Source organism: Leguminivora glycinivorella, chromosome 14 (genome assembly GCF_023078275.1).
Source record: "Leguminivora glycinivorella isolate SPB_JAAS2020 chromosome 14, LegGlyc_1.1, whole genome shotgun sequence".
In the NCBI taxonomy this organism is placed as follows: Eukaryota; Metazoa; Arthropoda; class Insecta; order Lepidoptera; family Tortricidae; genus Leguminivora; species Leguminivora glycinivorella.
In genome coordinates this window covers 3,599,657-3,613,129 of record NC_062984.1, presented here as the reverse complement: position 1 = coordinate 3,613,129, position 13,473 = coordinate 3,599,657, and the positions used below count along the sequence as shown (strand labels likewise).

General features: G+C 39.9%; 1 pseudogene; it reads right to left on the bottom strand.

Annotated features, from left to right (window-relative positions):
* Positions 1 to 7,339: 7,339 nt before the first annotated feature.
* On the bottom strand, positions 7,340 to 9,774 carry LOC125233152 (annotated as a pseudogene).
* Positions 9,775 to 13,473: the final 3,699 nt, after the last annotated feature.

Below are 13,473 nucleotides of genomic sequence, written 5' to 3'. Positions count from 1 at the left end.
TCAAAAAGGTCCGACACTGATAAAAATAACCTGTGTTGAAAAAAAATATTGCTCTATCTTCAAAAACCAGGGAGGAAATAGTCAAGAGCGTTTGTATGGAGAATTGACTCCTCCTATATCGTCTTAAAGGCGTATCTATGTGCGTAGCCGAATTGCCAAACCCTCACGATACTATCTATTCGTAGCTATCTATCTCTATCGCTCTTGAGTATTGGCGCGACAGAGCCAGACTGCATTTTTGCGGTTTTTGCCTTTCGGCTTCGGCCTTTCGCGATGGGCTGGCAAACTGTCACTACAATGTCACAATTTCGTTTTCTCTCAACACCATAATTTTATTACAAAAGTAGCAAGTTGCATAAATGCAAGAAGCGCTGGTGGCCTAGCGGTAAGAGCGTGCGACTTTCGATCCAGAGATCGCGGGTTCAAACCCCGGCTCGTACCAATGAGTTTTTCTGAACTTAAGTGCGAAATGTCATTTGATATTTGTCAGACGCTTTTCGGTGAAGGAAAACATCGCGAGGAAACCAGTCTAATTCCAATAAGGCCTAGTTACCCTTCGGGTTGGAAGGTCAGATGGCAGTCGCTTTCGTAAAAACTAACGCTTACGCCAACTCTTGGGATTAGTTGTCAAAAGCGAACCCCAGGCTCCCATGAACCGTGGCAAATGCCGGGATAACGCAAGAAGGATGATGACCATAATTTTATTGCAAAAGTGGCATAAATAGGAATAAAATGATGCAAATTGTACATTATGAGGTAAATAATATTGCGGCACCATTTTAAAACAGGCGTTTCATTTTTAACACGCTTTTATTAGGTCGTCGTGTATGTAACTAACTATGTAATGGAATCTGCGGAGGCTAATTTAACCATCTTCCAAGGATCGTAGCGTAATGAAAATTGGCAGCTATATGTAGTTCCGATGACAATACAATAATATGGTACTGTTGAGCTGATCTGATGATGGAGTCGGAAGATATGAACTGGAACTACATGATGGAACATCGTATCATAGCCGTTTTTGGGTTTCTTAGAAAAGTCTTGTAATGAACTTTGACTACAATTAGGTTTCAAGGTCTGATGATGAAGCCGAAAGATATGAACTGGAACTACATGATGGAACATCGTATCATAGCTGTTTTTGGGTTTCTTAGAAAAGTCTTGTAATGAACTTTGACTACGATTAGGTTTCAAGGTCTGATGATGGAGCCGGAAGATATGAACTGGAACTACATGATGGAACATCGTATCATAGCTGTTTTTGGGCTTCTTAGAAAAGTCTTGTAATGAACTTTGACTACGATTAGGTTTCAAGGTCTGATGATGGAGCCGGAAGATATGAACTGGAACTACATGATGGAACATCGTATCATAGCTGTTTTTGGGCTTCTTAGAAAAGTCTTATAATGAACTATGACTACGATTAGGTTTCAAGGCCTGATGATGGTGCCGGAAGATAAGAACAGAAAATGGGGGGGGCGGTGGGGCTGCTCGAGGGGGGAAGCATGAAAGAAAGATCAACGTAGTATTTAAAAAAAGTTGGGTTAGCGTTTTCTTGTGACCTTTCCGAGCAAACAAAGGGGGGCTCGGGGGGCGAAGCCCACCGCAAGAAAGAAAGATCAACGTAGTATTAAGAATAAGTAGGGATAGCGTTTTCTTGTGACCTTTCAGAGCAAACAAAGGGGGGCTCGGGGGGCGAAGCCCCCCGCATGAAAGAAAGATCAACGTAGTATTTAAGATAAGTTGGGTTAGCGTTTTCTTGTGACCTTTAAGAGCAAACAATGGGGGGCTCGGGGGGCGAAGCCCCCGCATAAAAGAAAGATTAACGTAGTATTTAAAATAAGTTGGGATAGCGTTTTCTTGTGACCTTTCAGAGCAAACAAAGGGGGGCTCGGGGGGCGAAGCCCACCGCATGAAAGAAAGATCAACGTAGTATTTAAGATAAGTTGGGATAGCGTTTTCTTGTGACCTTTCAGAGCAAACAAAGGGGGGCTCGGGGGGCGAAGCCCACCGCATAAAAGAAAGATCAACGTAAGTATTTAAGTTAAGTTGGGTTAGCGTTTTCTTGTGACCTTTAAGAGCAAACAAAGGGGGGCTCGCGGGGCGAAGCCAACCGCATAAAAGAAAGATCAACGTAGTATTTAAGATAAGTTGGGTTAGCGTTTTCTTGTGACCTTTAAGAGCAAACAAAGGGGGGCTCGGGGGGCGAAGCCCCCCGCATGAAAGAAAGATCAACGTAGTATTTAAGATAAGTTGGGATAGCGTTTTCTTGTGACCTTTAAGAGCAAACAAGGGGGGCTCGGGGGGCGAAGCCCCCCGCATAAAAGAAAGATTAACGTAGTATTTAAAATAAGTTGGGATAGCGTTTTCTTGTGACCTTTCAGAGCAAACAAAGGGGGCTCGGGGGCGAAGCCCCGCATGAAAGAAAGATCAATGTAGTATTTTAGATCAGTTGGGTTAGCGTTTTCTTGTGACCTTTAAGAGCAAACAAAGGGGGCTCGGAGAAAAGGGCTCGGGGGGCTAAAAGAAAGATTAACGTAGTATTTAAAATAAGTTGGGATAGCGTTTTCTTGTGACCTTTCAGAGCAAACAAAGGGGGCTCGGGGGCGAAGCCCCCGCATGAAAGAAAGATCAATGTAGTATTTTAGATCAGTTGGGTTAGCGTTTTCTTGTGACCTTTAAGAGCAAACAAAGGGGGCTCGGAGAAAAGGGCTCGGGGGCTAAAAGAAAGATTAACGTAGTATTTAAAATAAGTCGGGATAGCGTTTTCTTGTGATTTTTCAGAGCAAACAAAGGGGGGCTCGGAGAAAAGGGCTCGGGGGGCTAAAAGAAAGATTAACGTAGTATTTAAAATAAGTTGGGATAGCGTTTTCTTGTGACCTTTCAGAGCAAACAAAGGGGGGCTCGGGGGGCGAAGCCCACCGCATAAAAGAAAGATCAACGTAGTATTTAAGATAAGTTGGGTTAGCGTTTTCTTGTGACCTTTAAGAGCAAACAAAGGGGGGCTCGGGGGGCGAAGCCCCCCGCATGAAAGATAGATCAATATAGTATTTTAGATCAGTTGGGTTAGCGTTTTCTTGTGACCTTTAAGAGCAAACAAAGGGGGGCTCGGAGAAAAGGGCTCGGGGGGCTAAAAGAAAGATTAACGTAGTATTTAAAATAAGTTGGGTTAGCGTTTTCTTGTAACCTTTAAGAGCAAACAAAGGGGGGCTCGGGGGGCGAAGCCCCCTGCATAAAATAAAGATTAACGTAGTATTTAAAATAAGTTGGGTTAGCGTTTTCTTGTGACCTTTAAGAGCAAACAAAGGGGGGCTCGGGGTGCGAAGCCCCCCGCATAAAAGAAAGATTAACGTACTATTTAAAATAAGTTGGGATAGCGTTTTCTTGTGACCTTTCAGAGCAAACAAAGGGGGGCTCGGGGGGCGAAGCCCCCCGCATAAAAGAAAGATCAACGTTGTATTTAAGATAAGTTGGGTTAGCGTTTTCTTGTGACCTTTAAGAGCAAACAAAGGGGGGCTCGGTGGGCGAAGCCCCCCGCATAAAAGAAACATTAACGTAGTATTTAAAATAAGTTGGGTTAGCGTTTTCTTGTGACCTTTAAGAGCAAACAAAGGGGGGCTCGGAGGGCGAAGCCCCCCGCATGAAAGAAAGATCAACGTAGTTTTTAGAATAAGTTGGGTTAGCGTTTTCTTGTGACCTTTAAGAGCAAACAAAGGGGGGCTCGGGGGGCGAAGCCCCTCGCATGAAAGAAAGATCAACGTAGTATTTAAGATCAGTTGGGTAAGCGTTTTCTTGTGAGCTTTAAGAGCAAACAAAGGGGAGCTCGGGGGGAGAAGCCCCCCGCATGAAAGAAAGATCAATGTAGTATTTTAGATCAGTTGGGTTAGCGTTTTCTTGTGACCTGTAAGAGCAAACAAAGGGGGGCTCGGGGGGCGGAGCCCCTCGCATAAAAAAAGATTAACGTAGTATTTAAAATAAGTTGGGTTAGCGTTTTCTTGTAACATTTCAGAGCAAACAAAGGGGGGCTCGGAGAAAAGGGCTCGGGGGGCTAAAAGAAAGATTAACGTAGTATTTAAAATAAGTCGGGATAGCGTTTTCTTGTGATCTTTCAGAGCAAACAAAGGGGGGCTCGGGGGGCGAAGCCCACCGCATAAAAGAAAGATCAACGTAGTATTTAAGATAAGTTGGGTTAGCGTTTTCTTGTGACCTTTAAGAGCAAACAAAGGGGGGCTCGGGGGGCGAAGCCCCCGCATGAAAGAAAGATCAACGTAGTATTTAAGATAAGTTGGGATAGCATTTTCTTGTGACCTTTAAGAGCAAACAAAGGGGGCGAAGCCCCCCGCATGAAAGAAAGATTAACGTAGTATTTAAAATAAGTTGGGATAGCGTTTTCTTGTGACCTTTCAGAGCAAACAAAGGGGGGCTCGGGGGGCGAAGCCCCCGCATGCAAGAAAGATCAATGTAGTGTTTTAGATCAGTTGGGTTAGCGTTTTCTTGTGACCTTTAAGAGCAAACAAAGGGGGGCTCGGAGAAAAGGGCTCGGGGGGCTAAAATAAAGATTAACGTAGTATTTAAAATAAGTTGGGATAGCGTTTTCTTGTGACCTTTCAGAGCAAACAAAGGGGGGCTCTGGGGGCGAAGCCCACCGCATAAAAGAAAGATCAACGTAGTATTTAAGATAAGTTGGGTTAGCGTTTTCTTGTGACCTTTAAGAGCAAACAAAGGGGGGCTCGGGGGGCGAAGCCCCCATAAAAGAAAGATTAACGTAGTATTTAAAATAAGTTGGGATAGCGTTTTCTTGTGACCTTTCAGAGCAAACAAAGGGCGGCTCGGGGGGCGAAGCCCCCCGCATAAAAAAAAGATCAACGTTGTATTTAAGATAAGTGGGGTTAGCGTTTTCTTGTGACCTTTAAGAGCAAACAAAGGGGGGCTCGGGGGGCGAAGCCCCTCGCATAAAATAAAGATTAACGTAGTATTTAAAATAAGTTGGGTTAGCGTTTTCTTGTAACATTTCAGAGCAAACAAAGGGGGGCTCGGGGGGCGAAGCCCTCCGCATAAAAGAAAGATCAACGTTGTATTTAAAATAAGTAGGGTAATGGTTTTCCTGTGACCCTTAAGAGCTTTATATGATAATACCGTAATAAGAAGGTAGCCGCTGGTTATTATTAAGTAGCGATTAGCAATAAGTACACGTTAAGCCACAAATGGCATGTAAAATCCGCCTACTTGAAATAAATTTATGTATAAATGTTAAAAGTATTTCATTATTAATGACTAAAAAGTATAAAATAAATTAATAGTTTAAAAAACACTATAAAACACGCTTTTATAAATGCACGTAAAAGCCAAAAATAAATTATGGATCGTTCAAGTTGTCTCTATTTGTGAGCTGAAGTTTAAAAACTATGTGCTTTTAATTATAATATTTGATTGTAAAAGCGTGGGGCGCTGGAACAGGAAAGACTTTCTTGTAAACAAATACTAATCCGAACTTCCTGGCGAATGAAGTTGCATAAGAACATAACGTTTACATATGCCGCCTAAGGGTTACCAAAAAGAACCAAAGATATCTCGTCCACGAACAAGAACTCTGCATCCTGTCACTGTAGACACTTTCCCCTTTTGTACTTTGATTACCGGAAAAAAGCGGCGTTCTAAGTGTCGGTGACTGTCGACTCTCCTCGCTACTAGCGCATATTTTGTCTGAGTTCGACGAACTGGTACCTACTTTGAACACTGACTTTTAATTGATTTGACTGTTTAATGTAGAACCTACTAGTCATGCTGCAACTCCAGTTAGCGCGTCAATCTGTGTAACCTCCTTCCCGTAGCATAGCATAATTTGATTTATCAGCAAGTTATACAAAAAGTCTTTCCTGTTCCAGCGCCCCACGCTTTTACAATCAAATATTATAATTAAAAGCACATAGTTTTTAAACTTCAGCTCACAAATAGAGACAACTTGAACGATCCATAATTTATTTTTGGCTTTTACGTGCATTTATAAAAGCGTGTTTTATAGTGTTTTTTAAACTATTAATTTATTATTATCTAAGCTACTGGCATACCAGCGACCTGTCTTACCATATCACAGTGTTGAGCCAACGCCTTTTCTTTGCCACGACAGATGGCTTATAGTGACCCTAGTTATTAGTTGGTCTCTTATTTTTAACCGCCGCCCCAAATCTCAAGCAAGGTGGTTCTCAATTCGTCTGTATGTGTTTTTTTTTTATGTTTGTTCCACGATATCTCCGTCGTTACTGGACCGATTTAGAAAATATATTTTTGATTGAATGTAAATGCATATAGATTGGTCCCATTTTTATCAGAACCCAGTTTTGATGATGGGATCCTGGAGAAATCGAGGGAATTCGTCAAATCTGAACGGCACGCTTATAATGACTTTGGTATTTTTACAAAAACAGCTTGCGTTTACTTTCAGAACAGTGACATTTGGTGCAGTGGAACTTCTGATGATGATCAGAACGGAACTCCTCAAATCTGAACGGCACACTTATAGTGACTTTGGTATTTTTATAAGAACATCATGCACTTACGGCCAGAACAGTGACATTTGGTGCAGTGGAACTGCTGATGAAGACTCTTTGTTATATATTGAGTTTTCAAATTTTGTCAAGCTCGATTTCTTATAATCGGTTATCGGATTCATGAGGAATTAAGGAAACTCTTCAAACCTTAACGGTATACGTATTCAGTTTTGTTTCCATCAAATAATCAAAGATTTACATTAAAAGCAGTTTTGAAAAATACCTACACATATCTACATAATCCAACATTCGGAAGTACCTTTCACCAGAACCACAAAAGCGGCGGTTTTTTTTTCTTAAATATCATACAATCATACAATCACGCCTGTATCCCATAAAGGGGTAGGCAGAACACATGAAACTACTAAAGCTTCAGTGCCATTCTTCGCAAATAAGATATATAATATCAATATTATACATCTTATGTTTTTTTTTGTCAACTACCTATATCGTTAATTAATCTATACCTACTTATATCGTTCAAGTACGTAATGTTGTGGGTATGAATAAAGATATATTTTTCAATGTATCTATATATCTGGACGCATACTATATAGTAAATAATGAAAATTATGGAAGATCCATATTTCGATTAGTTTGCAATTTCCTGCAGTCATATTTGCCCCGTTGTACTTTAACTTTAAAAACCAAGGAACTTATATAACTAGTAAAATTACATAAACTATGTACAATTAAATAATTTATTTTTATTTTTTATGAAATATACAAAATATAACAAATACTTAATTAGAACAATATTTACAAAAACCCACTAGAAATAAAAAAAATATTTTTACAATTTCATTTATAAATATTGCAGGTTCTACCCTAGGTAGATGTTCAATTTTTACATCTTTTTCATATGTTATCTAAAAAGTACCTGTCTAAAATATATTTTCAGAAATACAGGATTTTAAATTGTTATTTATACCATAATCACACAGTTAATTATAATTATCTCCAATAAAGTCATAATACAGTAAAAATAAGTACTATAAACTCACTCATTTATAAAAAACAAAAGGGGTTGAAATGAGGACATTTTAAAATTTTCTCCAGTTTGTGCAAGGGGGAGCAACAGTGGCAACCGACTCGAATATCACAATTTAGCTTTCTTTAGTTCCTAAAAGTGGCACTAAAACTTGAGCAGTTCCCTATGCTATCCCGTAACGTGTCTGTCTCTTCGTCTGTCTGTCTGTGTGTGTGTGTCTGTGTGTGGCATCGTAGCTCCCGAACGGATGAACTGATTTAGATTTGGTTTTTTTTTTTTGAAAGCTGAGTAGTCGGGAGTGTTCTTAGCCATGTTTCATGAAAATCGGTCCACTATGTCGCGGTCAGGGGTTTTTTCAAAATTTTAATTTTGTGGATAGGTTATAGAAATACACGGGTGAGTCTATAAAGGTCCTACCGCGGATAGATGTTCACGGAGATTTCTTCCTTAGGCGCAATGACAACTCGGTATGCGCTGTAGGTCAACGAGCGGACGGTGTTCTTGTTTGCCTCCAGACGAAATTTCGATAGAAGTCTGATGATGCACACCCTGGACTGGACGTGGGCAAAGCGCATTCCTGAAAAAAATAAGGTGGTATAAATTTTTGTTGTACTTTTTCGTATATCCTGCAAAACAAAATATTTAAAAAAATCTTGCAACTTCCTTAAAAGTTTACATCCACTGACCCAATATGGCAGTAAACTTTCATTTTTTATTATTTTTGTATGTTATATGCACAAATACTTGTAAGTACTATGTTCCTGATGACTCAATAAAGTTGGAGCAAAGGCGCAGACAGCACGCAATGGGAATCTAAGCAAGCATTTTATGTTTAGTGATTGAACTCTATTAATATTTATTATATTTACCTATGCAATGCCGCGGTCCTTGGCCGAACGGTAAATATGCCATGGTATCCCTGGCAGCTACGTTCTCCGGCGAAAATCTCTCGGGATCAAACTTTTCCGGTTCTGGGTAGTATTTCTCGTCGTGGTGAATAGCCCAAACAGAAGCGAACACAAGTTTACCTTTCTCTACTTTAACGTCCGTTCCCGGCAAATGGTAATCGTTTAGAGCCCTCCGTTGTAATGTGTCCACTATCGGGTACATCCTGAGAGTCTCACTGAAAACTTGATCTAAATATTGTAACTCATTTAAAGTGTCCAGTTCTATTTTGTTGTTATGTCTCTTTAGGTATTCATCTATCTCCGTTCTTAATCTATCCTGTATTTGAGTGTCCAATGCTAAGTGATACAACAAGAAGCCCATGGTTGAAGCCGTAGTCTCATAACCGGCAGCATAAAACACAAAAGCTTGACCTGCTATGACATCAGCAGTTATCTCAATCGTATTGGTTTTTTCATCACTATACTTTTTCGTTATTTCAACTCGTTTTTCATTCTTCATTTCTAATATTAAATCCATGAAGTCTTTTCTATTTGTCGGCATCCCATTTCTTTGAAGAGTCACACTCTCGACCAGTTTGTTAAAGAAACTTGTAACGGCAGCCGGGAATGCGGACATATTTAACTTTGTAAGGATACCAGGGTACAACATGTCCAACTCGGTGGCAAAATTAGGGGTGAAAATTAACTTGTCGATTCTTTTTAAAGAATCAATATCTCCACGAAGAGTGTCTATATCAAGACCGAAGGCGCAGGCAGTTATCGTGGACATCGTGTACTTCTGCACCAGGGCATGGAGATTGTGCTCGGGTGACTTCGCTACACTGTCGATTAAGTAATCGACGAACTTGTCACCTCGATCGTTGAGCAGATGCATCATATTTTTCAGTTTTGAATTTGTGAATATAGGTGAAAATCGGCTTCTTAGTCCTCGCCATGTGGTCCCGTCGGAGTGAAACAGGTTTTGTCCTAGACTTTTCTTGCTGAACTCTAAGCCTCGATCCGCAAAATTGTCAAAGTCTTTGATGAAAATGTGCTTTAAAATGTTGAGGTCTCGCACCAAGAGCGTTGGACTTGTCATCCTGAATACCCCCACTACTTTCTCATTTGGATAGTTTTCGTATATCTTTTTAAAAACTGCGCCAGTTGTGCAGGATCTCACAGTAGAATCATAAACGTTTCCAAAAAAGGTATAGGTTTCGGTCCGGGAACATTTCGGTCCTTCCAGTAAGAGAATGTTCTTGTGAAGTGATAGTATAAAAGTACAACCACAGCGGCTGCCAATGTCAATGCCGTGAATAACACCATTTTGTTAATTACAGTAGTAGTAACTACTCCTAGTCACTATTCTGCTCTGTTGATTTTCGTGATGTCCAATCCTTATATATACGTTGATATTAAAAACATTCGTATCGTTGTGACTTTGTAAAAAGAGCGTTGCCTAATAGCACGATTACAACCGATACCGGTTGATAGGCCATTAAGTTGGACGTTACTATTGATAATACGTTCGTAAATAGGCACTTGAGGAAGAATTTTTAGACAGGGCAGTTAAGTTAATAACGTTTTTGAATATAAATCGAGTGTGCACATTTTCCAGTTGTATTTTAGAATTGTAGGGTGTACATTTTGTTTCCTAGTAAATACGCGTAGGTAATGTTTAAATTTGTCCCCTCACCTGTCACCTGTTTCCACCCCAAAACTGTGCATTTTTTTGTTGGAATTCAAGGTTACATTAATATTGTTTTCGCTTAGCGCGACAGTTATGAAATTAAACACTATTATATATTCTGTGATTAAACTATGGAAGCAGTTTATAACGTACATATATACATACAGTCACGCCTGTATCCCATTAAGGGGTAGGCAGAGCACATTAACTACTCAAGTTTTAGTGCCACTCTTGGCGAAAAACGGTTGAAAGAAAACGAAACGTATTTAATGAATAAAGGTATTCTGTACACGGTTCGAAATGAATTGTAAATTCATAAGTTATATGCATAAAGTATCTACGTAAGCGTTTAAATCAATAATGATGAGTAATGCTTCATATACTCAAGATAGCAACACGCCAAAATATTGAGATAATGCAACATTTTACATGATTTCGACAATTTAACATGATTTCTATTAAAACCGGTTTGTTAATCAGTACAAAGTCATTCAGCATAACTACCATTGCACATTGGTGACATTGGCAATAATCACAATTATAACAACATGACATGATTTCATGAAGGGTTCCATTACTTTATTTTTAATTCACTACTTACCTAACTAACTAACTAACTATTTTGGCCCAGTGATCCAAAGTGAATCATGGCCTCCGAAACGAGAGATCGCCACCTGTCCCGATCCTGCGCAGCTTCTTGCCAGTCACTGACTTGAAGCCTACGCAGATCCGCCACCACACTGTCCTCCCAGCGATACCTGGGTCGACCCGCCGGACGGCCACCAGCCGGTCGACCCAAGAACGCTCTCTTGACAGCCCGATCGTTTCCCATTCTAAGTGACGGAACTAGCGAAGTCTGTGGGCTTTCGTTTCGCCGATGATATTGGGTTCGGCCACTAACTCCTCGATTTCGGCATTTTTCCGGATCCTCCAGGTGCCATCGTCTCTCTGTATAGGTCCCAGCATCTTGCGAAAAATCTTTCTCTCCACTACCAGGAGCTGACTTTCTTCTTTCAGTGTTAGTGACCAGGCCTCACAGCCATACATTGGCCGTATGACGGTTTTATATATCCGTAGCTTAGTATGTTTGCTGAAAGCCTGGACACTAACACTTTATGAAGGGCTGCACTGCATCGCAAGGAGTTTTGGATGTGTATTTGGAGGTAAGTACGGTAGGTTGTTCGCAAGGTTCTGACTTACCTACATCAATAATTTGTATTTATAATATAGGTAATTTTTTTAAATATTTTGTAGTTTGTATAAAACAAGGAAGCAATTTTGGCGAACTTGGACTCCACATTTGAAGTTGAAAAGTCTTATTTCTACAGCAGTAGTCAGATGTTAAAGGAACAGCACAAACTTGGATGATCTTATCCATGTCATTTTAGTCTTGGAGTTGGATTATGTAGGTATGTGAATACCAGTACCTACTTCTGATAACATTATAACGATGTAAGTAAAACGTTACTACTAAATGTAGGTACTAATATGGAGTACTAAACTAACTAATATGGGTCAGCGATCCTAAGAGGATCTTGGCCTCCAAATCGAGAGATAGCCACTTATACTGATCCTGCGCAGCTTCCTGCCAATTATCGGCTTGTAGCTGACACAGATCAGGTATCGTATCAGCCGGTGTAGCTGAATGGCTATCGTCGACGCCAGACGGCGACAGAAATGCAGTCTGGCTCTGTCGCGCCAATGCGCAAGAGACATAAAGATAGATAGCTACAAAACAGATATATTATTATTGTGGCCGTTTGTGCATTTGGCTACGTACGCAGGGCCGACCCGACAGGCGGCCACCAGTTGGTCTTTTAGTTACGCTGATGGTATGTGGACCAAAATGTTGACCGAATGGTGGCCGCTATCGGATGTAAGAAGCGCCTGGCATCCGTTGGCTTGTTGGGTGGACAACATTCGAAAAACTGCGGCGCACTTCTGGATGAGATTAGCCCAGGACCGGGATAAGTGGCGTACACGAAGGGAGGCCTATGCTCAGCAGTGGGCGATTAATGGCTAAAATGATGATGATAATTATATGATACTTGCTTCGCCCACCAACTCCTCTATTTCTCCTTTTCTATCCACGGAACCCTAATCCATGACAATACAATTATGAAGTCGCCATTATCAATAAGCTTTTTTACAGCACATTGCTTGAATCTTATTACAAGGCATTAAGTTCGATCATTCAAACACATTTACGTTTTTGCATTCCGATAAATCATGTGACGTCGTTTTGTTTTCATACAATGATATGTAAAAATACGCAAACTATTTCTAAAATGTTGGTATCACGATGACAAAGCAAAAACTTACGTTAGTCTTATCATATGCCCAGACTACTCAGCAAGACATTTACAAGGAGCGCATGGTCACCACCAGCCAGCGTATTATGCTTCCAATTTTATCACATATCCATGTGGATAAGACATCGGTCACTCTCACACTTGCCAAAGCGTGACGAATACTTTATTCACATAGATAAGTGATCAAATTGAAAGCAAGATACATCTGCTAGCATGAAGTTTCATTGCATGAAATGACTTAATAATCTAAGTAATTTTTGCATGATCACGCGTGTGTTGAGGTACTTTGTACCACTTATACGTTACAAAAACAAACTTGTTTTTGTATTTGTACAAACTGGTATTTACTGGTTAGATAATATTTTCTTCGGTTAACGCGATAGTTAACCATAAAAATATAAAACTTGAACGTATAAGGAATTCATATTCATAATACTCGTACATCCCGACGTTTCAAACTTTTCACAGCGTTATTGATGTAATTTTACTCATTGAGTAACGTACTTTCGATAATCGATATAAATTGGATGTTTTGTGATATCTGTTAAGACGATACGGTAGAGGTCCATTCTCCATACAAACGCTCTCTACTATTTCCTCTCTGGTTTTTGAAGATAGAGCAATGATTTTTTCAACACAGATTATTATTATTTTTATTTGTGTCGGACCGTTTTGATTTTTTTTATGTTCTGCTTTTTAAAGACTCAATCAATCAATCAATCAAAATATTCTTTATTCAAATAGGCTTACAATAAGCACTTTTAAATTGTCAACAGTGTACAATATTCATCTTATTCTAAATATCAGAGCAATTTATTGGTGCAATTTTAAAACAATATTCACTCTAGAGCCAATCAAAAATTTCCAAAAACGGCATTTTTCATTATGGCGCAAAAAAAGGTGTGATTCACACTCAAGATTGGTAACAATTAACCAAAAAAGCTAAACGGTACGACATAGATTATTTCATTGTTATTCAGATTCTCAAATTTCGTTCCGATTGATTAAGCTTTGAAGGAGGAAAGAGTCGAGAGCGGAACCTCGA